Raw genomic sequence first — 25,060 nt, 5'->3', positions numbered from 1 at the left:
TAAAATTTAGATGCTCAGGGGAGGGACCTCCGGCGGCGGCTGCTGCTGAGGGTAGGGGATGGCCCGGGGCCCTACCACTACTGCTCAGCCCAGGCCCTGACGCTGCTACTGCTCCTGGACTGCTGCTCCGGGGCAGCGCCTAGGACCAGCTGCCTGGGGTCTCCCGAGCAGTATCCGGTGTGGCTGGCCCTGGGACTGCCCCAGCGGCCCTGGTGTCAGACTCACCGGCCGCTGCAGAAGTCATAGAGGTCCTGGAAAGTCAGGGAATCCGTGACTTCTGTGACCTCCAGGAAAGACTCACAACCTTAGTTATGAACATAGAAAAATATTCCCTTGTAACTTTGATGTAACTTTTAGCTAAAATTAATCTTGTATTATCCCACAAACTCCTGCTAAAATCTTAGCATTTCTATTTGATTGTCAGTAATATATTACATAAACAAAAATAGATCTGGGACTAGGGTTTTTGATTTCAAAAGGGCTAACTTTAAAGAATTAAGGAAATGAGTTAGGGAAGTGAATTGGACTGAAGAACTTGTGGATCTAAAGGCGGAGGAGGCCTGGAATTACTTCAAGTCAAAGTTGCAGAAACTATCAGAAGCCTCAGAGGGGTAGCCGTGTTAGTCTGAATCTGTAAAAAGCAACAGAGGGTCCTGTGGCACCTTTAAGACTAACAGAAGTATTGGGAGCATAAGCTGTCGTGGGTAAGAACCTCACTTCTTCAGATGCAAGTAATGGAAATCTCCAGAGGCAGGTATAAATCAGTATGGAGATAACGAGGTTAGTTCAATCAGGGAGGGTGAGGTGCTCTGCTAGCAGTTGACACCACCGTAGAAATAAGCGATGGCCACATTAACACCACCCTATACCGAAAACCCACCGACCGCTACGCCTACCTTCATGCCTCCAGCTTCCACCCCGGTCACACCACACGATCCATCGTCTACAGCCAAGCACTGAGGTACAATCGCATCTGCTCCAACCCCTCAGACAGAGACCAACACCTACAAGATCTTCACCAAGCATTCTCAAAACTACGATACCCACACAAGGAAATAAAGAAACAAATCAACAGAGTCAGACGTGTACCCAGAAGCCTCCTGCTACAAGACAGGCCCAAAAAAGAAACCAACAGAACTCCACTGGCCATCACCTACAGTCCTCAGCTTAAACCTCTCCAATGCGTCATCAGTGATCTACAACCCATCCTGGACAATGATCCCTCACTTTCACAGACCTTGGGAGGCAGGCCAGTCCTCGCCCACAGACAACCCGCCAACCTTAAGCATATTCTCACTAGCAACCACGCACCGCACCATAACAACTCTAACTCAGGAACCAAGCCATGCAACAAACCTCGATGCCAACTCTGCCAACATATCTACACCAGCAACACCATCACAGGACCTAACCAGATCAGCTACAACATCACCGGCTCATTCACCTGCACGTCCACCAATGTTATATATGCCATCATATGCCAGCAATGCCCCTCTGCTATGTACATTGGCCAAACTGGACAGTCACTACGCAAGAGGATAAATGGACACAAGTCAGATATCAGGAATGGCAATATACAAAAACCTGTAGGAGAACACTTCAACCTCCCTGGCCACACAATAGCAGATGTTAAGGTAGCCATCTTACAGCAAAAAAATGTCAGGACCAGACTCCAAAGAGAAACTGCTGAGCTCCAGTTCATTTGCAAATTTGACACCATCAGATCAGGATTAAACAAAGACTGTGAATGACTTTCCAACTACAGAAGCAGTTTCTCCTCCCTTGGTGTTCACACCTCAACTGCTAGCAGAGCACCTCACCCTCCCTGATTGAACTAACCTCGTTATCTCCATACTGATTTATACCTGCCTCTGGAGATTTCCATTACTTGCATCTGAAGAAGTGAGGTTCTTACCCACGAAAGCTTATGCTCCCAATACTTCTGTTAGTCTTAAAGGTGCCACAGGACCCTCTGTTGCTTTTTATCAGAAGCCTGCGTCCAAAGAAAGGGGGAAAAATTCATAGGCAGGAGTTGTAGACCAAGCTGGATGAGCAAGCATCTCAGAGAGGTGATTAAGAAAAAGCAGAAAGCCTACAAGGAGTGGAAGATGGGAGGGATTAGCAAGGAAAGCTACCTTATCGAGGTCAGAACATGTAGGGATAAAGTGAGAAAGGCCAAAAGCCATGTAGAGCTGGACCTTGCAAAGGGAATTAAAACCAATAGTAAAAGGTTCTATAGCCATATAAATAAGAAGAAAACAAAGAAAGAAGAAGTGGGACCGCTAAACACTGAGGATGGAGTGGAGGTTAAGGATAACCTAGGCATGGCCCAATATCTAAACAAATACTTTGCCTCAGTTTTTAATGAGGCTAATGAGGAGCTTAGGGATAATGGTAGGATGACAAATGGGAATGAGGATATGGAGGTAGATATTACCACATCCGAGGTAGAAGCCAAACTCGAACTGCTTAATGGGACGAAATCGGAGGGCCCAGATAATCTTCATCCAAGAATATTAAAGGAACTGACACATGAAATTGCAAGCCCAATTCTTAGCAAGAATTTTTAATGAATCAGTAAACTCAGGGGTTGTACTGTACGACTGGAGAATTGCTAACATAGTTCCTATTTTTAAGAAAGGGAAAAAAGGTGATCCGAGTAACTATAGGCCTGTAAGTTTAACATCTGTAGTATGCAAGGTCTTGGAAAAAAATTTGAAGGAGAAAGTAGTTAAGGACATTGAGGTCAATGGTAATTGGGACAAAATACAACATGGTTTTACAAAAGATAGATCGTGCCAAACCAACTTGATCTCCTTCTTTGAGAAGGTAACAGATTTTTTAGACAAAGGAAACGCAGTGGATCTAATTTACCTCGATTTCAGTAAGGCATTTGATATGGTTCCACATGGGGAATTATTAGTTAAATTGGAAAAGATGGGGATCAATATGAAAATTGAAAGGTGGATAAGGAACTGGTTAAAAGGGAGACTACAACGGGTCATACTGAAAGGTGAACTGTCAGGCTGGAAGAAGGTTACTAGTGGAGTTCCTCAGGGATCGGTTTTGGGACCAATCTTATTTAATCTTTTTATTACTGACCTTAGCACAAAAAGTGGGAATGTGCTAATAAAGTTTGCAGATGACACAAAGCTGGGAGGTATTGTAATACAGAGAAGGACCGGGATATCATACAGGAAGATCTGGATGACCTTGTAAACTGGAGTAATAGTAATAGGATGAAATTTAATAGTGAAAAGTGCAAAGTCATGCATTTAGGGATTAATAACAAGAATTTTGGTTATAAATTGGGGACACATCAGTTGGAAGTAACAGAGGAGGAGAAGGACCTTGGAGTATTGGTTGATCACAGGATGACTATGAGCTGCCAATGTGATATGGCCGTTAAAAAAGCTAATGTGGTTTTAGGATGCATTAGGCGCGGTATTTACAGTAAAGATAAGGAGGCGTTAGTACCGTTATACTGGTACCGGCACTGGTGAGACCTTATCTGGAATACTGTGTGCAGTTCTGGTCTCCCATGTTTAAGAAGGGTGACTTCAAACTGGAACAGGTACAGAGAAGGGCTACTACGATGATCCGAGGAATGGAAAACCTGTCTTATGAAAGGAGACTGAAAGAGCTTGGCTTGTTCAGCCAAACCAAAAGAAGGCTGAGGGGAGATATGATTGCTCTTTATAAATATATCAGATGGATAAATATCAGGGAGGGAGAGGAATTATTTAAGCTTAGTGCCAATGTGGACACAAGAACAAATGGATATAAACTGGACACTAGGAAGTTTAGACTTGAAATTAGACGAAGGTTTCTAACCATTAGAGGAGTGAAGTTCTGGAATAGCCTTCCAAGTGGAGTAATGGGGGCAAAAGACATATCTGGCTTCAAGACTAAGCTTAATAAGTTTATGGAGGGGATGGTATGATGGGATAGCCTAATCTTGGCAATTAATTGATCTTTGATTATTAGCAGGTAAATAGGCCCAATGGTCTGTGATGGGATGTTAGATGGGATGGGATCTGAGTTGCTACAGAGAATTCTTTCCTGGGTGCTGGCTGGTGAGTCTTGCCCACATACTCAGGGTTTAACTGATCGCCATATTTGGGGGTGGGAAGGAATTTTCCTCCAGGGAAGATTGGCAGAGGCCCTGGAGGTTTTTCACCTTCCTCTGCAGCATGGGGCATGGGTCACTTGCTGGAAGATTCTCTGCACCTTGAGGCCTTTAAACCACGATTTGAGGACTTCAATAACTCAGACATAGGTTAGGGGTTTGTTACAGGAGTGGGTGGGTGAGATTCTGTGGCCTGTGTTGTGCAGGAGGTCAGACTACATGACCATAATGGTCCCTTCTGACCTTAAGTCTATGAGTCTACATCAGGGGTCGGCAACCTTTCAGAAGTAGTGTGCCGAGTCTTCATTCATTCACTCTAATTTAAGATTTTGCGTGCCAGTAATACATTTTAACGTTCTTAGAAGATCTCTTTCTATAAGTCTATAATATATAATTAAACTATTGTTGTATGTAAAGTAAATAAGATTTTTAAAATGTTTAAGAAGCTTAATTTAAAATTAAATAAAATGCAGAGCCCCCCGGACCAGTGGCCAGGACCCAGGCAGTGTGAGTGCCATTGAAAATCAGCTCGCGTGCCGCCTTCGGCACCCGTGCCATAGATTGCCTACCCCTGGTCTACATAAATGCAACTCAATACTTTAAATGTTAGTAACATGAACTAAATCATGAACATTTTCTAGTGCTGCCACTAGATGATTCCCTATGCTCTGGAAAGAAAGTAATAATGATTCTAACAGCAATGTTTTTTAAAGATACCCAGTCAGTCAGAAGGGGAGTTTGGCAAGTTACATGGCCACAGAAATGCTGTGATTGCAATAAGAGCAAACCCACAAAGATATTCTATTTATGCTGTCCAGTGGAGCAAGGCTATGAATACCTCAGTTAGCATAATGCTCATGGATTTAGTATGAGAAGGAAATTATAAATAATTATGACAGTTACATTATGAAATGATACAGCTAAGTCTTCAGTTCTTTTGTAGGGCTGTAGATTACCAATGCCTGAGCTGCACATAAAGTTGGAATTTTAGTATAAAAAAAAAAGATACTGTATTTAAGAATCTGTTAGGGCCCACTTACACGTCTGCAAGCACACAAAAGTCAATGTGGTGACAGGTGTAAAGGTAAGCAGATTCTGTTTCCTTTGTGTGGGACTCCAGTCAAAGAGCAAATAGAGACATTTGGTATGAATGACTTTTAGTTTAAGTGAAAAGCTACACAAAAAAGAAAGAAAAATCTCCATGAGAACAAATAGCATGTACATCATCTGACAATCCATAAGGAGCTCAGCTCCAAGAACAAACTTGCAACTGAACTATGAACACAGGAAGAGTGGTTCAAAAATTTACAAGTGCACTACAAGGTGTCACATTTCAGGGCAACTGCACCTGTATTTCCCCTAAGTGGTCTGGCAAAGGCACCCACTTCTAGGCTTCCTGCTCCCCAGCCATTGCCTTTCTTGGGTGGAGATCCACATCTCTCTCCCTTCTGACTAGGGTACTTCCAGGCTGCACAGTTCCTTGGCATCACTGTATTACTCCCATCACAGACAGGTTGCCCAAGGACACCTGCTCGCTTTCTCCTCAGAGGTGGTTAACAGATGTAATTGCTACAGTCATAAGGCACCACACAGCTCTTTTTATGCAAGACTAATTTTATTATTAGGGTAAAAGCACTACAGAGAAAACATATTAAATACAATTAAAAACCCTACACACTTGCTAATAAGCTCACCAGACATCACCCCAGCTCTAACAGGGGCTCTAGCAGGAGTAGTTCTTCAACACTGCACCCAAGGAATTTTCTTTGTGGTCACAAGTTCATCACAGCTTCAGCTGAGAACAAGTACTCAGTCCGTTCAATCCTTCCAACCCTACCCTACGGAATGGGGCCCTCCATGGATCAGGGGTCCTGTTCATTTGCTGGACAAGGAAGAAGGCCCTGAGCCAGGCTATTTATCCAACAATTCTTTCTTTGTCTGTTAGTTCCTCAAGAATACAATTTGAACTAGTATATGTGGACCTTTCCAGGGGCGTGGCTTCAAAAGGCTGATAAGGGAGGAATTACATTAGCATCCTTCTCCCTACTGGAGAAGGTAAATACAATGCCACAATAACACATCCACAATTGCATTTTTAATACAATGTAAGCCAAAGTTATTAACCCTAATTCAATAAAGTTTATCTTGATTCCATCAGGTTTATTCAGGATATTACAGTATATTGTCACTTTGTCACACAAGGCATAACTCTAGCTATAAACACTACACTTTAACTTGTTCTCAAACTGGGGGTCGGGACCCCTCAGGGGGTCACAAGGTTATTATATGGGGGGTTGCGAGTGGTCAGCCTCCACCCCAAGCCCCGCTTTGCATCCAGCATTTATAATGGTGTTAAATACATAAAAAAGTGTTTTTAATTTATTGGGGGGGTTGCACTTAGAGGCTTGTTGTGTGAAAGGGGTCAGCAGTACAAAAGGTTGAGAACCACTGCTATAGCCTATCCAGCCATTGCGTAAGTTATGGTATAGTACGGGGTGGCCAAACTGTGGCTCACGAACCACATGCGGCTCTTTTATCATTAAAGTGCGGCTCGCGGAGCCCCCCAAGGCCCTCCCCTGTTCTCTACCTATTAAACTGGAGGGGGAGCTCAGGACCCCGGCCTAGCAGCACGGTGCTGGAGTATGGGCTTGTGCCCAGCAAGGAGGGGAGTCTCAGGGCTTCAACCCTGTGGGACACACTGCCTGGGGCTTGAGGCTGAAGCCCTGAGCCCCAGCCCCCGGCAGGCGTGCCCCGTCTCATGAACTTCTGAAGATTGTCGGATGTGGCTCGGCGGGCCAGTCTGTTTGACCACCCCGATATAGCATGTAACACTGGTAGGACAGGCTTGCTTAGGATGAGATCAAGTCAGAAGTTCAGCCCAAACTCTAAATATATAGTGTATGTATTTTACAGATATATACTAGTATATCTGTAAAAGTTATTGGTTTGATCTGGATGTTGCTATGCAATTTTTAAAATCAATTTAATGATCATGAAAGATGCCCGATTCTTCACAGCTGTAAACGGAAATAACCTATCTACTATAGGCAGTTGCAAAGTTCCTTGCACAGCTCCATTAATGTGCCTTAGTGCTGTTCTTTATCAGACCACATCTAGGACTCTGAGGGTGAGTCAGACTGAAAATCCGCTGAGTCTTAACAGGCCTTTCTGCTAAGACTGCCAGCAAACTGGCCAACTGTAATCTGTCCATTGAGAAGTGGACTCAGGCCATTAACTAAATTCACATAGGCCCCAGATAAAAGGAGCCATCTTTCAGTAACAACTTTCAGTCACTAACAACAATTTGGGTCAGATTCAAATCACTATTCATGAGGTAAAAGGGCTTAAATCCCACTACCAGTTCCCTAAATCACACTTCACCATTTTGACAAATGGTATCACTTATTCAATACACTTGTCACTTGTATTTATTGGAATCATGTCTCTGTGAATTAAAACTCTAAATTATAGGGGCTATTTAGAAATGCATTTTTTGGCCTGATGTCCATTACAGACTATTGATTAAATCACTCTTAGTTCATGAATCATTGACCAGATAGATCGCAATGACTCTGAATGGTATGAAGGCGAATTGGTCACATACTTACAATATTTAACATTTTGTGAAAATTAAAGAAGTGACGCACATATAATAGCCAATTTTTAAATCTCAGTCTCTCAACATTCTAAAATGGCTTTATTATATACCAGGAAAACCTTATTATCATATTCTGAATTAATCACTAATGAAAAGAAAAAGTATAATTATTTAATATTTATATTATTGTAGTTGCCATAAAATCCAGTGTGAATCAGGACTCCCTTATACTAGGTGCTCTACAAACATATATGAAGACAAAGCTGATATTTATATTACTATATAATGCCTTCCATCTGCTGATTTTAAAGAGCCTTAAAACCTTGACTGAATTGAGCCTTAAAACAATCTTGTAAACTAGGTGGGGATTATATCCATTTTACAGATAAGCAAGGTGTAGGTGTCAAAGTCTTTGACAGCACCAAGAATAAACTCAGGTCTCTTGGTACCAGTTCTTTGCTATTTTCAGGGACTGGATGGCTCAGAGGGTGGTTATAGATCAATATTTTCAAATGTGGGTACCCAAAGTTAGGTACCTAAATACATATTTAGGTGCCTAAATAAGAGACTGATTTTCAGAAGTGCTGAGCACCTGAAATTCCCTTAGACTAAGACCCTGGTTCAGTAGTCCATCTTTATGCTTACCTTTAGGCATGTGCTTGTCTCATTAACTTCCATGGAACTTAAGCACATGCTTAAATGTTCTTTGCTGAAATGTGCCCTTATGAGATGCAGGGTGCTCAGCACCTCTGAAAATCATGTCACTTTTATTTAGGTTTGCACTACTGTTGCCTTGTTATATGGATACATTATAGATTTGGATCTCCAGGGTTGTCAAATCAGTAATTTCAGGAGCAGTAAATTCACTAAAAACGATGAGCTTTTTTGTTTTAATGAATGCCAATTTTGGATTATATAAACTAAAAAATTACAATAATAAACTGCTAATTGTGCTAGAATATCCTAACTGATGTTAAAACAAAACAAAATAAAAAAACACCCCAAAACGCCTTGGGAAAAATATTTGCTTCTGTCCTAAGTCTCTGTGTCAAATTAATGTTCACCCGGAAACAAATTTTTATACAATTTCTATAAGAGCATGAAAAATGGGGTTTATAATAGAAATGGTGACACAACCGTAACTGTGGAAGCTAGAGTTCACCACTATAATCAGTCTCAAGTGCTAAAACTTTTTTGATTTTCCAAACTTTTATTCAAGGATTAAAAAAAGGCAGACATTTTCAGTTATTCCCCAAACCTGTAGAAATAGACTGTAACATTAAGCAAACTAGAATGTTCAATGTTCCATAATTTATGTGTATGGATGATCATTGGAAACTTTTTCTGGTCCACAAAACTGGGTGCTGGCTTAGTCACTGTAAGCTATAGAGTAATATAACGTGTTAGCTCATGCTTGATGGCAACAGGTTTGTTTTCCATAATTGTGTAATCCAAATTCCTTTTCAAAGAGAAGATTTTTGAAAAGGACTATTAAATGCAATCATTAACGAGCACATAGGGCACTAGACAAGTAAACTTGTCTTAATTATGGTAAGCTTAAAAAAATTGAAAGTACCAATTTACAAAGTACAAATATGATTTTAGGACTAAGAAGCTTCTCCCAGTATACTGCCTAAGCTTTTGTCTTCATGACAATTACAGCCAAGTCAGGATACCCAGCACATGTCCCAGGTTTTAGAATAGTTAGGGAACACAGTTAAGGTCATATTTACACTACACATTGGAACTGTGTTGCAACTGTGTCCTTTGATTTGATTGTAATGTAGATGGCTGTAAAGCTAATTAAACCTCATCTACTGTTCTCAGAGCAAACCGCCAGATGTTGCTTAAGCACAGTTTAAAGGGAGTTTTGTTAAAAACAGGTTATGACATGGTTTTACCAACAAACAAGGACTGAACATTTTCCGTGTTATAACAAGATTTTAAAAATTGCTTTATCCCAGGATAAAGATTTTGGAAGTGTTTAAACACAGGTGTTACTAGGCGCTAGAACTATTTCAAATCTCATTGTAAACTATATCCAAGTCCCATAGACACTGTACATTTTACTGTGCAGGGACCCAGATAAAAAACAATAATCCTCTGATATAGTTGACACACTATTCGTTCATTATGGATGGTACTGGATTATGTTTTCACTATCTTTTTGAGCCATGTTACAGCTCTGCTTAGTGCCAGACTTTAGCATGGTTATAGGAACAGACTTAAAACATGATTCAGTCCTGTCTGCTCTGCAAATCCAAACTGTATATTAACTTTGTTAGGACTACTCTGCTGCAAAAGGATCCCCAAACAAAAAACACTTTTTCCAGGGCAGATGGGATATTAGAGAGAGAAACTCCATAAACCACCATATAAAACCACTAAGTCCCATCTGTAATAATATTTTAAATGATGGGAACACCTTTCTAGCAAGTGTTATATTTAAACATGGTGTCTAGGAAGCTGGTAACATGTTTTCTTAATCCGCAGGGCTGTATGCTCCTTTCCACTCTGTTTTGGAGAACAAAGGAATGGCAACAAGAATACAATGGGTCCTACACATGCTGAAGGTGAGAGTGGTACCAAAGTGACATACCTCTGCTCAGAAGCTTCTCTGTATTAACAAATTGTGTATTTCTTAAAGCACCTCTCTCCATAGTATCTAAGAGCCAAATACAGGTATTAATATTTGTATTAAGTCACACAGTAGGCAATGCTTTTCACCATGCCTTGGTTCAGCAGCTTTTACTTATTTGGGCAGGTTTTCTCTTTGTGCTACAGCTTGCCATCGCAGGCAGAGCTTTGTAAAAGGGTCAGCTCTGTAAGCTGCTGTATTTTGGGGCATATTTTTATCTCCTCTTGGACTCTTCAATATTTCAGAGACTGTGCTGGGACAGGAGAGGCAGGAGCTGGGATTCAGCTCCCATTCAAAACTAGCAGAAATTTGAGCCAGTATCTGCCACTGTGTTAGTGCTGCTTGCAACATTACCATATGCTTGCACTTAAAACTCCTTGAAAGGAAGAGCTCTGTACAGGTGCAGTGAGGTCTATAGGAGGAAAAAGGGGCCAGGAGCAGTACCTGGGGCCCAACAAAACCGCAGAGATGGCTAACACCCTGTGGTGAGGCATTAAGATACGCCTATGAATGCCAGCCTCCACAGTGTTTAGAAGCGAAGTCTTCTGCCTGCTTGATAGGACCTCAAAGTTGTGGAGAGAATCCAGCAGAAACTTCAGGAGTTTCATGCCCACTTTCCCACCCCATCCTCTGTGTTTTTCTACTTATGAGGTGGGAAAAATAAAAAAGAATCTTACGGATCTGGGGTAAGGAAGCTCTAAACTCCACTGTGTTCTCCTGCTTTGCTACCAGCTGTAGCTACTCTGCTCATGGTATGCTACCTACTGCTATACTGTGACTGAATGTGTCTTTGTAGTTCTGCAGTTGGGTGCTATTCACAGCTCCATATCTGTCTCAGTGTGTGACCTGGAACAAGAAAAACCTTTGAATGCAACAATTTACCATAAAAAATAATGAGGATTTCTTGTGGCACCTTGGAGACTATCATGGCCTAGAACCCACTTCATCAGATGCATGGAGTGGAAAATACAGGAGCAGGTATAAATACATGAAAAGATGGCAGTTTACTGTCAGTGTCACTTCTCAGCATAACCATCTGTAAGATGTGGATACTATTTACTTAGTTCACTAAGCCTCACAGCACCTTTGTTAGAGCATTTCAGATAAATAGGACTTTCTCTGCAAAGTATAATTACATTTTACAATGCCAGGGGTAAGGCACAGACTTGTGACTCCACATACGGTACTTAAGCACAATTATGTATCTAAATTGAGGAACTGTGCTATTTCTCTCTCTTTTAAGGGCTTGATCCTATTACCTTTACTGATGTGAGTAATGCCCACTGACTACTCATGTACTGAATGAGTATTGCAGGACCAGGCCCTTCAATGAGGAGAAAAGTATGTACGAATATGAAAATGTGTTACATAAATGTAAAACAAACAAACAAACCTCCAATTTTCACCCATTTTTTAGAAATGACTGCTATTAGGCTCTCTAACTCCAGTGTAGGGAATTTTATAGTTTTAGGAGCATATTCTGTGCACGTCTCTAACTGACACCAAGAGGAATTCTGTGCCCTATTCTAGGGTTGCTCCTACCCTCCATTTGATTCTCCCCTGCTCTGCTAACTCAAAAATGGATAAATAGATTTTACCAAACTACCCTCCTAAACAATCTCCCATGGCCTGAAATCAAGCATAGAAAGGTGAATTCAAGAGCTAAAAGTGGTTTAATATAAGGGTTCAAAATCTGGGTTTAGGTAATTTCCTCCTATTTTTCAGTGTTGATTTTTAGGCAAACAAGGGCTCTTTTTAAGAGTAAAAATTTTGTGAATTTATTTTAATGATATATTATTTAAATGCCCAACACGTGTAAAACTCTATAAATATCTGGGGAATTGTTTGTAGGGTCTACATATTCTTAACACCAGTTCATCATAACTGATTCATCATCTTGGCAGAAGCTGCAGCCTGGCTTTACAATGTGACCCAACCATGTTCCTCAGCCAACTTTAGTGCAGCCACTAGACAGGCCCTTCCTCAGTCACCAATTGTTATGCGTCTGGCATGACATTCCCATCTGTGATACCCCATCGCACATCTGGAGGGCTGCAGGGTTTCTTCTGCTGTTTCTCCTCCAATTACAGTGGTGCCAGCGTTGCAGGTAGCCAGGGTGCGTTCCATCTGCTCCCCCTGGAGGATCCGAGCATATAGTTGGCAAGGAGTTGGGAGAACTGGCAGCAGCTGGATTCCCCAGCGCCCTGCAACTGGACAAGTGTGGGTCCTAACACAAGTGTGACAAAGAGACAGGATAGGGGGACAGAACGGGGAGCAGGGGCTGAAGCAGGGAAGCGCGCAAGGGCTCAAAGAGGGCCCATTATGTAATACAGGGAAAGGGGCTGAAGAGGATGAGGGGTGGCATTGGAGGGCTAGACCAGACAGCCTGAAGGGCAGGGAGGAGATGGAATGGCAGGGTGGGGGGCAGAGCAGAGGAAGTGGGGCTGAAACGGGGAGGCGGGGCACAGAAGCTGGCCTCCAAAAGACTCCCCTGGGCTGCCTCAGCCCCCGCAGACCGAACACACACCCTAGGACTGACTCAGCCCTTTCCTCCCCCTCAAACATTCCCGCTCCCCACCCCCCAAACCAAACCCTTCCCTTCCCTGCGGATTCAGACTCTCCCTGTTCTCCCAGCCCCCGGGTGCCCCTCGCTCCCTGCCCCCTCTCTTTGGGCCTGTCTACACGGGCTGGAAGAGTTCGGGAGGAGGAACTGGGTTGCAAAGGTAGCGCAGGCAAAAGGGCGCGGCGGGACTAGCACAGACAAGGGGGCTCCGAGGGGAAATCAGCGAAAAACCCGTCCCGCGGCTCTGTCCCGACCTTGGCAGAGTTGCAGCAGGCGGGATTGGCAGGAGCCCGCCCCTCCCCTTCCTCCCGCGGACGGGGTTCGTTCCTCCTCTTTTGCAAAGAAAACAAAACAACAACAACAAAGCCCATGTCAAGTCCCCGACGTCTCCAGGCCCTGCAGTAGCAGCGGCCGCTCCGCATTCCTGGGATTCCAGGGCTGTGACTCCGCGCTCCAGCCCCACGCTCCGCAGCGACTCCGACACGCACTCGCTCTGCAGCCGCCGCCTCCGGCCCCATTCGCTCTCTCGGGACAACAATCCCCTCCCTCTCTCCTTCCCCCACCCCCGCGGGCTGCAGCGGGAGCCCACGGCTCCCTTCCCCGCCTGCAAACTCCCCTGCCGGCCGCAGCGTCCTGCCTCCGCCTCCCCAAACTCCTTCAAACTTTCCCCGCCGCAGCGGGGACAAGATTATTGGGTGGGGGCGGGGGTTTAGTTTCCCTCCCTCTCCTCCGGGAGCCCCCAAATCAGGCACCACCCTGATTTCCCCTCGCCCCGGGGAGCAATCAGGTCTTCCCAGCAGCGCCGGTTCCTACTTTGTCCCCTCCTCACCAGTTGGGATCCCTCTCCTGGTCAAGACGGAAACCTCCTTCTCCACTGGGAAACCCTCCTGGGGGATTTTGAACGAAGCCTGAGCTACCGAGCCTATTCCCATTGCCACTGCCCAAGAAGAGAAGCGGCCTCGACATGTAAACGTGGGTAAGCAGCAGCAGCAGTTTGCTGAAGTTTGTCCGGCTTGTTTTAATTTAGACCTTGTAGTTGCTTGTACCGCTGATCGCAGCGCCCGAGCGGTAGTGACTTTTTCAAAACAGTCTTGACATAATGTATGGCGTATGTGTGCGTATAAAAATCTGTTCCCATCCATTATAATTTATCATCCGCTGTAACACAATTATGGACCCATTACTGTATGTGTATATTTATCCCAACTAAACGTGATTATGCTGCTACAAATGAATGCTAATCCGTGAATTATAATAAAACACGGTCACTTTATGTAAATACAATTATAAAAGTCCTAATCCAGAAATATACTGAAGCAAATGTCTAAACAATATATGCTTTATAGATTCAATATAAATATGTATTTGTAAACAGATGGGGACAAGCTAAGCTTTCTGCTTTCTCATTTACTCTGCAGCATGACTCTGTTTAGCTTCCAGGATCCTCCTCTCCCCTACCTCATCCCACCGGATGGATTTACCTTGTTCTTTGTTAGTTACAAGTCAAGTCTACACTGGCCATTCCTCTATAGCAAATGCTATAACAAGTTGGGCAGAAATTACAATATTACAAGACTATGTGAGCATTGTGACATCTCTTCTCATTTCTAATGTGCCAAAGTCCATGAATCTTAAAAGATTCAAAAGTAACCTCCCCTATTAAAATCCATTTGGGGGCATACAGTAGGTATTTTGTGTCTGTATGTGTGGGCATTACAGTGAACTCTGTAGTTTTGGTTGCAAAGGCAGTTTCAGTATAAGCACCTCTCTATCTATAGTGGCTTGTAACTTTAACTTTATAGAAACAAATAGTTACTGGTAAACTGGGCAATAACAGTGAATGATCACTCAGAGATCGTTCCTGAGATTGTGGTATATGGCCCGAAATCAAGGGCAGTATTCACAGTTGATTGAATTGTTTTTACTCTGTTTCCGCATAGACATTTGCTATTAAAATGTGTGAAAACTAATACACTTACTGTATGCTGAATTCTTTAGTGCTTGTGACTTCAGTCTATAAAATGGCTCCCTTAAGCAGGAGCTCTTGAAGCCACCTGCCCACCTTGTGATGGTGGGAGAGATTGAAGAAGACAACATTTTTAGGAGACACTTGCTGGAGGTTATCACCGTTGTCTGGTCTCTTCTGACCATTTATTTGAAATTACCTGTATCAAACATCACAATGACATACAGACTTCAGGGTTTGCTATTGCCCATTTAGGAAGGCTGTTGCTCATATCTAACATTGGTCATTGGTTTAAAATATAAGAGGTTAATGTAGTTTTTATATATGCATAGAATGGGATTTGGGCAGGGATCTGTAAATGACTGTGAAGATTGACCTCCCTTGATTTCAGTGGGTCTCTGCACAGACACTGGGCGTTTGCCTGAGCAGAGTTTCTTGCAGGATTGGGGCCTAAATCCAAACCCAGTGGGCATGATATAGAAGTTTCTGAGCCATGCAAACTGCTGATTTGGGGCCCAGTCCCAAAGCCCTTATTCAAATGATAGTCCTTTAAATCCATGGGATAACTCCTGGGTCCACAAGCCTGCTATCACATCTGTATGGGAAAACCCTTGTGCCCATGTAAAGGTCCGATGGCTCTGTACAATTACAAGAGGTCTGTCTGTGCAGTTCTGACCTCAGGATCAGGGCCCGCATGGATGAAGATGGCAGGATGGAGCCCTTAGTGCTGCTTTGTAAATACAATGTGTCTGAAAAAGAGAACATTTAAAATCTGTGACTTTCAAATGTTTGCATCCCAGTTGTTACAGCTATTATAATACAATGGTGTTCCTTGAGGATTAATTAGCCACTGTTGTTAAGGGCTCTTCATGTACTTCTCAGCTGGTCATTAAATGCCTGCAGATGCCTTGTGCCTCAGTTGTTGTTGCTTAAATATGGAACAGTCTTCCATGAATTAGGGCTTTTTTGTTTGTTTGTTTGATTTTACTCAAATTTGCTCAAACTTCAAAAAAATGGCTAAACCAACCATGGAGAAAGTTTCATCCTGAAGAAGGGTCAGAGGTGCTTTTGAAAACTGTCTGATACCAGTGTAGTCAAAGGACCACAGATATTTTTTCATCTTATTTGTCCTTACTTTGGGTCTGGAATTGATTACATAGTGCTAAAGCACAAGTATATTATTTGACTCTGTAGCATGAAAGGCACACTTAAAAAATTTAATAAATCAGGCTCCTTCATTGGTACAACAGAACTGACTTGCCAAAGTTGTAGTTAGGTTGTTGATATAAATAACTCTTGTAAGAATGCAGTTATTTAATATGTCTTAGAAAGTTTTTCATTAGGCTTTCATACTCAGTATTTTAATTATAGGTCCCAGTTCTTCAAAGACTTACCCATGTGCTTAACTTTATGTAAGTATTAAGTATGTGCATAAGTTTTTGCCATAATAATTAGGATGTAAATAGTATGATTGTGTGTACTTATCAAGCACAATTACCAAAATAGAGATTGTTATAGTGTAGGGATACTATAGCAATCTTAATTTAATCCTCTTGTGCCTAAAAACATTGATGTCAACAGAAAGTTTCATAAAGGCAGTTTTTTGTTGTTTTTGAAACAAGCTCTAAAGACCATTTCTCCGGTGAGAAAACTATTGACCATCTGTAGACTTTGAGGGAATTTTATAGAAAAGCATGTAGTTTTGTATTAAAATCTGTGGGATATTTAAGATAATTCTTTATTACACAGGTGGTTCAGAGTAATTTCCATAGAACCCTATTGATTTAATCTCCATTAAGTTCTAAAAGACTCTTTTGTAAGATATTTTAATAAATAATTTTTATTTTTATTTTTATAATACTTTCTATTTAGGGATCTCAAAGCATTTTACAAATACTGTTGAGTTAAGTGTCACAGAGCCTCATGAGGTAGGCAAATATTATTGTCCTTAGTTTATAGATTGGGAAACCGAGGTACAGATATTAAGTGACTTGCCCAAGGTTACAGCCTAGTGTATGGCAGAGCCAGGAAGAGAAGCCCAAAGTTAATTCTAGAGCACAGGATTGTGCCCTGACCTCTTAGTCCTACGCTCATGTCTAATTTCCCCGCCCCCCATGGAACAGGGTGGGGCGGCAGAAATGAAGCCATTTCCAAGGGCCAGCCATAGGTGTCTTGCCATCCTAAATAAAAAGTGTTTTTGCCCCTTATTCCCACCAAGTAACTGAGCCCAAAAAAGAAAAAGGTTGAAGGAGGTCCTCCCCATATGCTGATTTGGCACCCCTAGAAGTTAGAACCCAGGGTGATCACCCTGATTACCAACCATACCAGCTCCCTCTCCTCCCAGATGGATTCCCTCCTGCAGGTATTTCTTTCCCCTCCCAACTAGGCTATTCTCCTGCTTCGCTCCTACTGAACCAACTAATTGAAGCCTGTTAAGGAGACCAATGTGCCAACACTCCTCATCTCTATACTCCATTAGCTATAGGATGCAGCAGAACCGCAGGGAAGTTTGAGATGAATCCCTCTCACACACACCTTCCCCCCCCCACCCCACCTCGAACAGCACTGAGTTGTGCCACAAGTGATTTTTCACCAATGGTTTCCCAACCCCTTGAAGCATCTTGTGGCCTGCCCAGAGACCCCTGGAAAATGAGGAAAGTTCTGGAACTCCAGGAGTGTGGACTCCCAAGTGGATGTTCTGAGGAGGAAGACTCCTGGCCCCAAATGAAGGAAAACAGTGAGAAGAGGGTACTCCAGAAGACAGGTGGGAATAGGTTGGCCAGATAGCAACTGTGAAAAATTGGGTCACTTTTTTTTTTTACAGAGGGGATGGGTGGTATAGTTGCCTATTTAAGACAAAGCCCTGATATCGTGACATCTGGTCACCTTAGGTGGGAAGGACTGAAGAGACCCAGGGAAGGTGAAGGATAATAGCAAATGTGCATCAGTCTGGCTGACTTAACAAAAGTGGATGGAAGAGCTGGGAGAGAGTGAGTGTGGGGTGATTCAGGTGAGGGAAAGCCCAGGGAAAGAGTAAAGAGTGAGTGTAGAGACTACCCAGGAGCAGTCCTTCACACGCTTTGAGCCAGTTTGTGAGTGTTTTTTCCCAGCCTGAGCCTGCAGCTGTTTTATGAGGTGGGCAGGCTGAAAGGAGGGCACTTAGGGCTGGTGGTTGGCATGTGCACAGAGGGGAGGAAGGGTGGGTTTGGTTCTGGGAAACTAAATACTGGGAGATAGGGTTGTGGGGGGGAGTGTAGCAAGTTTGTATTTCTGAGGTGTTGCATACCTATTGTTTGGTTATTTTCTGTCTGGCTATTGATAGTCTTTTTTTTTTTTTTTTTAGATTGTTCTTTGGGGCAAGGATTATCTTCTCTCTCTCTCCCTCCCTCTCTCTTTTTGTTTTGTTTTGTTTAAACAATTGCGTAGTGCAATGGGGACCACTTCAGATTTAATAATAATTACTAATACTAATGGTGGGAAAAGCACAGAAAACAAGAACAAAAATAATAAAACCACAAGAAGAAATCATTAAAGCATATGGAAGTTTTTCAAATAAAAAGATCTGTAATAAAAAAAATGGCCTCTTCACAGACAATATTATTCATGGACTTTTTCTTTGTTTTACAATTTTTTTTATCAAAGTTGTTAAGGAAATTTATATACATTTTTCCTTTATTGAAAATTGTATTTAACTACACTAGAAGTAGGTCTTCAAATGCATTCGCCTCTTTTTTGTATGGTTTCTGTTCTATTTCCACCTCTTTTTAAAAAAAATAAATCTCTTGATTATGTTTGTTATAATTTATTATAAATTGAGTGTTTGATAAGCAAAAAGAATTGTAAAGTTTTGTGGTGAAAACAAATTCTGTGAAATTCAAAAAGATAAAAAATCGCTCCATTTCAAACACTTTGAAATGAAAAAACCCCCTGAAATTTAAACTTTTTTGTGAAAAGTTTTCAATTGTTTTTCCACCTCTTAAAAAAACAAGAAAAACAATTTAGAGATTTAAATAATTAATAAAAAGCTTAAAGAAAATAATTACAATAAATAATATATCAAAATGTTTGTTTAAACCAGTGGTTCTCAAATTTTTGTACTGGTGACCAGTTTCACATAGCAAGCCTCTGAGTGCCACCTGCTTATAAATTAAAAACACTTTTTATATATTTAACACCATTATAAATGCTGGAGGCAAAGCGGGGCTTGGGGTAGAGGCTGACAGCTCGTGACCCCACATGTAAGAACCTTGTGACCCCCTGATGGGTCCCGACCCCCAGTTTGAGAACCCCTGGTTTAAACTGAAGAGATGGAAATAGAAAAGGACCGGAAGAAAAATGGAAACATACATTGAAATCAACCTAGAATAGATAAACAAATGCCTATTCACCTAGTTTAATCACTCCATTGGTGAGCTACTGCTATTACCCTAGAGTTATTGCACTTGAATAGTTCTGTCCCATTTTATTTAGTCATGAGTCACTGGTATTTTTGGCAATGGTGCAATACTCTTCTAATTTTACAGATTTCTGAAATGAACATGGGAATCAAGATCTCCTGATTACCAAGCCTGTGTTTTAGCCAGAAGAGCAAATAGGCAGTATGCATTCAGTTTGTGTGTGTATTTTCTCTCTTCTTTGTATGTTTCACCCATATGGCAAAATAAATATTTGTTTCTCAGTGAAACTATATTGTCATAGGGTGCTGGACCTTCTGATAAGTGATTCCAGTGAGTAGTAAAGGACAACATGGAACTATGACTCGGAATTTCCTTGGGCTTTACAGTGTTATGTCTTAATATAGTTTTATTGATACATTTCCTTTAAGATAGTGCAAATGGCACATTTTTCTTTTGAAATCATATACAGTCTCCATTGACTTTATCTGATATGTTGGATTTGTACTTGATAATATACTATAACATTGGTCATTTTAAAAATCATTCTCATTGAGTTCAAGGGGAGTTTTGTGAGAGGAAGGACTGCAGGATCCTGGTTATTATAGTTGTCTTTACTTGCAATGACAATGACATGATGATATTGTAATGAAATTAGATCTACTTTAGTGAATTAGCAACATTCGATCATGGTAAAATTAGTGTGACATAACTGTTTGTGCACAGTGGTTTGCCTTCCAACCCCTTCATGGGGATTGACCCTTTTGGATTTTGTAGATTGCATCTACATTTATAAGTTTCTTTCCTATGCTTGGGCTTTGTATTGTGGCATCTCCTCCTGTTCAAGACCACATCCATCTCTAATCACTGCTTAAAGTAACTGAGAGATTGCTTAAGGACAAGAATTTTAAAGCTCCTCTGGCTCAAGTGTTCATCCTCCACTGTTTTTCCTACTTCTGCTAGCCTGGTAAAGAATTGTGGTTATTTTCAAGCAGCTATTGAAAAATACTTTGTTTGATAGTTAGGAATTTAATGAAATAGTAATCTTAAAACAGATCCATATGAAAGACATTCCTCTTAAGGGAGTCAGCATGGTATTTGAAATGTCAAACCTTTGGTATTCGAGAATTAACAGAAACCTTGAGTAATTTAATCCCAATTTGACATTCTTTAAGGGACTTTCCTGGTGCTCTGCTAATGTGAGGAGTAAAACCCAAACTTTGAAAAGTTAACAGACTGCCCAGGCTGCTTTCTTCTCTTACAATTTTTGTGAAAAATAAACCAACATATATATTTCTATTATTATTTATTATGTTTATTACTCTAGTGCCTAGGGGGTGCCAAGATTGGTGCCCACCATTAGTTAGGTTTTTGTAGTAGTAATAGAATTATGATAATAGTCTAATTGAATTAGACTCTGAGCAAAAAAGAACTCTGGAGAACTGTTGTTTAATGTTAGGTTTCAGAGTAGCAGCCGTGTTAGTCTGTATCCGCAAAAAGAACAGGAGTACTTTTGGCACCTTGGAGACTAACAAATTTATTAGAGCATAAGCTTTCGTGGACTACAGCCCACTTCTTCGGATGCACCCGAATAAATTTAGATAATAAATTAGTTAGTCTCTAAGGTGCCACAAGTACTCCTGTTCTTTTTGTTGTTTAATGTTGTTAGTGATCTAATAAAGAGGCTGAACAGCAAGGTGCCAAAATTTACTGCTGATGCAAAATTATTTGGGTTAGTCAAGACTAGAGAAGACCGAGAGGACCTAACAAAGCCAGATGAAAGGGCAGCACGATATCAACGTTGAATTTCATCCGTTAAAGGCAAGGTTATACATGTTGGAAGGAATAGTTGAACTGCTCATACATGTTATTGGGTTTTAAATTTATTATATCCACTAAGAATAAAAGACTTGGGTTTTGATGGGTTCAGTGAACTTTCTACATCTACTTAATGTGCTGCAGTGAACAGAAAAGGAAATAAAATACTAGGGATGTATAAAGACTAGGATAGAATTTAACATATTTAAATCAGTGGCCACATTCTACTCAGAATACTGGTCACTCTATCGCAAAAAAGGTATAGTAGAATTAGAAAGGGAAGTAATTAAGAGACTTCCATATGAAGATCAGTTGAAAACATTGGGACTGTTTTAGGGGGAAAACGAATAAGAGGGGACATGATACGGATATAAAATAATAAGTAGAATAGAGAAGGTAAACCAGGTTCTCTTATTTACCCTTTCTTATAATGCATGACCAGGGGTACAGCCAATGAATGTAAAAAGGAAGAAATTTAAAACTGATGAAAAGTAGATTTTTTTTAACACGATGCACAATTAATCATCGGAACTCAATGCCACACGATATCAGGATTTTTTTTTTATAAAAGGATTTTATATATACTGTATGTCAACCACTCTCTGACCTGGTGTAGGAAGAAACTTCCCTTAGGGGTTATTCCATAATTGTCCACTGTGAGATTTCCTGTACCATCTTCTGAAGCGCATAGTATATAAACCACTGTCATAGACAGGATACCTAGGTGGATGGCTGGTTTGACACAGTATGACAATTGCTGTGTTTCTGTGTGATGATGGTTTTTAGTTAAAAAATAATGAACCCGTAATGAGAGGACTTAATATAGCTATACCAATGCTGGAAAGGAAAGCCTCCTTTGGGACTTCCATTTGTGGTCCTGAAATAAACATAACGATGATGTAAGATAATATTGTATTATGTTTTATGTATTATGGAGGGCACACTGGGCTGTGGTGAGGATTAGCAGAGAGGGGAGAAGAGCTGGCAGTTAGGTTCTATTTAAAGTACCATGGGGGCAATTACCATTGGCACCTGTCACTGAAATCATGTTATCTACTTGGTATAATTCATTTTAAAAAAACATTCTATAAAACTTATTGTAAACTACTCATGTATTTAACATATGCATAATATTCCTGAATTCTCTCTTGAAAAAGAGGATTGGGATAATTGTTTATAGCTAGGTGACAGTGGTACATGTGAGAAACATTCTAAATGTTAGAAACATGTGAGCCATTCTCTGAATGTAAGGAGCAGACCGTGGTGTGGGTTTTTCAGAAAAATAATTCAATAGTTATAGCAATAGAGAACACTTCTTACTCTGCTGAATTATCTCTGAAATTTTAATACAACTACAGACTTTTTAAAATTCTGCATCTATGTCAGATGTGAAAGTGAACAGAAACAGTTTAATTATTACGTCTCCTCACTTCTAATTTGTTACATTATTAAGAATAATTTTTTCTGTGCATATTGTAACTTTTTAAAAAAGTACAAGAATAAGAAATATTTGAAAACTGTATTGATGTACTCAAAAGGAAAAGAGGAAGTGCCAAATCCATCCCTTTATCTGAGGGCAGAAATACCCTTTTTAAATCAATAGGAGTTGCAGCTGTTTCTGCAGACAGATTGGGTCAATAGTACATAACTGCTTATAATACCAGTAAATCAGGAGTATAATGTGTTAGACACTTATATGAAGACTTACCAAGAGATCTGTTCAGTGCTTCAGAACAAAGGACTTGGCTAATATTTGCAAAGATTTGTCAAAGTTCCTGTATCTGTCCAAACTGTGGAGTGTGCTAATTCTGCAAAAGAGAAGGGATAGGGGTTCTGACAGATTAAGGTAACATGAACAATGCTGCCTGTTCATACTGCCAGAGAAAGGATTCTGTTTGAGAACTTACGTATCATAAAGTGTATCCTATCTAGCCACATTCACAAACTCTTCAAAGGTCCCCAGAGCCAAATGGAACTAAGAGGATCTGCTGCTAAACTGTGCCCTGCTGAGTCCACTGAATAAATGCTTTCTCAGTATCATGGAAGTGGGGACTCTCTCAGGCTTTCCTTCCAATTCCCTTATTTTAACATTATTCACAAAATAAAAGTGAAGTTTTTTTGCTGACTTCATGTTGGCGGTGAGGATGAAGCCCCAGGTATTTATTAAGATGAATATCTACAATATTTGCCTTAGTTTCTAGTTTCCTGAGTTTGGGAGACACCAGCATTCCTGTACAAATCTGAAGGGTGCTTGTCCTCCTTTTAGGATGACATCCTTTTAAAAACTATGGACCTGATCCAAGGCATATTGGCTTCAATGGGCACGGGAGCAGGCCATAACCCAGGATAAATCAGGCAGAGAGGGTGAGGTCAACAGTAATCCTTCTAGCTTTGTGCTTGTGTGTTTTTTCTTACCAAGAAAAAATAGTTTACATTCTTCAGGTTTCTTAGATTAGCTCTTATCACAGGACTTCGTCTTTTGAGAAAAGACACACATTGACTTGTAGATAAAGTTGGCTGCAGCCTTTTATTGATCAGGATGATAAAGCTAGCTGTTTGGACAGGCCTGATCATGGGGGTTTGGCAGTCTGAGATTCGGCTACTAGTAGCCAGTTCCCTGCTCAAGTTTCTTAGTGCCTACTGTATGTTCTCTCCCCTTAGAACTTCCCCTCACAAGACTGGGCAACCCTACTGGAGAAGCCTGCATTAAACCCCCAACCAATGGGTAAGGCTCACTTCTGGGGCTGGTGAGACAGCACTTACTTCACCTACATTGCCACAAGCTTTGGCCTCTTTGTTTACTGTGACACAGAATAAACTGCTAAACATTAGAGCGGGACTTTCAAAAGCACTAACAGGGTTGGCTTAATTCTGTTCCCACTGCAGTCAATGGTAACACTCTGCCATTGAGAGTAGAGGTAGGCCAGTGTTGAGTGCTTTTGAAAATCACACCCTAATGTAGATGAGGAAAGCAAACTCCACTCTTTGTGGGAAAACTACCTGATTGTTCAGTATAGATAGAAATCCCTGATGAACTCTGAGGTTGGTTGGAAGTTAGCTAGAAGGGTTCTGAACATGCTTCATTTATGACCCTCCTGGATCTTTCTCTTGGCAGGCATCTTTCATTAGTTGAGTTTCCCAGCTACTGGGTTAGAGCCACAGAGTTGGGTCAGCAGTTTGGTGACTTCCTACCCTCTGAACAGTATGTTGAAGGTTTAAGCTATCTAAGAAAACCTCCTGGCCAGTTGGTCCACTCCAACCCATAAGAACTCTTGTAATTAACTTATTGTAGCTCCTGTTACTTGCCACATTGGACCCTTTGTTTGCAACAACTGATTTGCGATAGCTGTGTGAACGTGCAACATCAAGGTAAAGCCAGACCACAGCACTGTAGCCTCTCTACATATGCTAGTGACTGCTGTTGCTTTGCAGTAGTTATGCTTGCCTCTGGCATGCCGAGAACAAAGAAAAGAAGTGGTGGAATGATTATCTCAAAACTTATTTCTTGCAGATTCATGCAGTTTAATCCCTTTCCTCTCCACAGTTCAGTGACACTTAGAAAATTCATTTGTGCTTAAAGTAGTGTCTCAGCCATAAAAGTGAAAACTAAAATATTACAAGAGAGTATTATCCAGATAATGTAGTGTATAATACCAGCATACCAAGTGTGTTCGTTCTTTGCTGATGGTTGGATTTCAAAAACTGGTTTTATGCAGTTTCGTTATGAAATTTAGGAAATATAAACTACTCTTAAAGTATAACATTTATCCTAGACACTACATTTTATCTCTTGTGGATATATTTTACATGTAATATTATTGTATCGCAGCATTTTCTTGAGAGGCATGTTGAAAGAAGAGTTATTGTAAGGAAAAGAGTCTTATTTTGCCATGTACTGTATGTTCAGATTTCCTTCTATTTTTCTTATTTTGAATTATTTTTATATTGCAGTAG

General features: G+C 41.0%; 2 protein-coding genes across 4 annotated transcripts in view; both read left to right on the top strand.

Moving 5' to 3' along the window:
• The window catches only part of LOC135982602 (centromere protein F-like), a 402,988-nt gene that overhangs the window by 140,699 nt on the left and 237,229 nt on the right, over nucleotides 1-25,060 (top strand). The window lies entirely within an intron of this gene.
• Nucleotides 13,419-25,060, top strand: part of PTPN14 (protein tyrosine phosphatase non-receptor type 14) — a 182,574-nt gene continuing 170,932 nt past the window's right edge. Inside the window, exon 1 of one of the 3 annotated variants that reach the window (XM_042850214.2) lies at nucleotides 13,419-13,904. The gene's annotated coding sequence lies outside the window, so the exon portion shown is untranslated. The remainder of the gene's footprint in view (nucleotides 13,905-25,060) is intronic. The other 2 variants (XM_005288723.4, XM_005288722.4) reach the window with 2 other exon arrangements.

The sequence above is a fragment of the Chrysemys picta genome, chromosome 3, assembly GCF_011386835.1.
Source record: "Chrysemys picta bellii isolate R12L10 chromosome 3, ASM1138683v2, whole genome shotgun sequence".
NCBI lineage: Eukaryota > Metazoa > Chordata > Testudines > Emydidae > Chrysemys > Chrysemys picta.
Note: the sequence above shows the minus strand (reverse complement) of the source record. Positions and strands in the feature narration are given on the sequence as shown.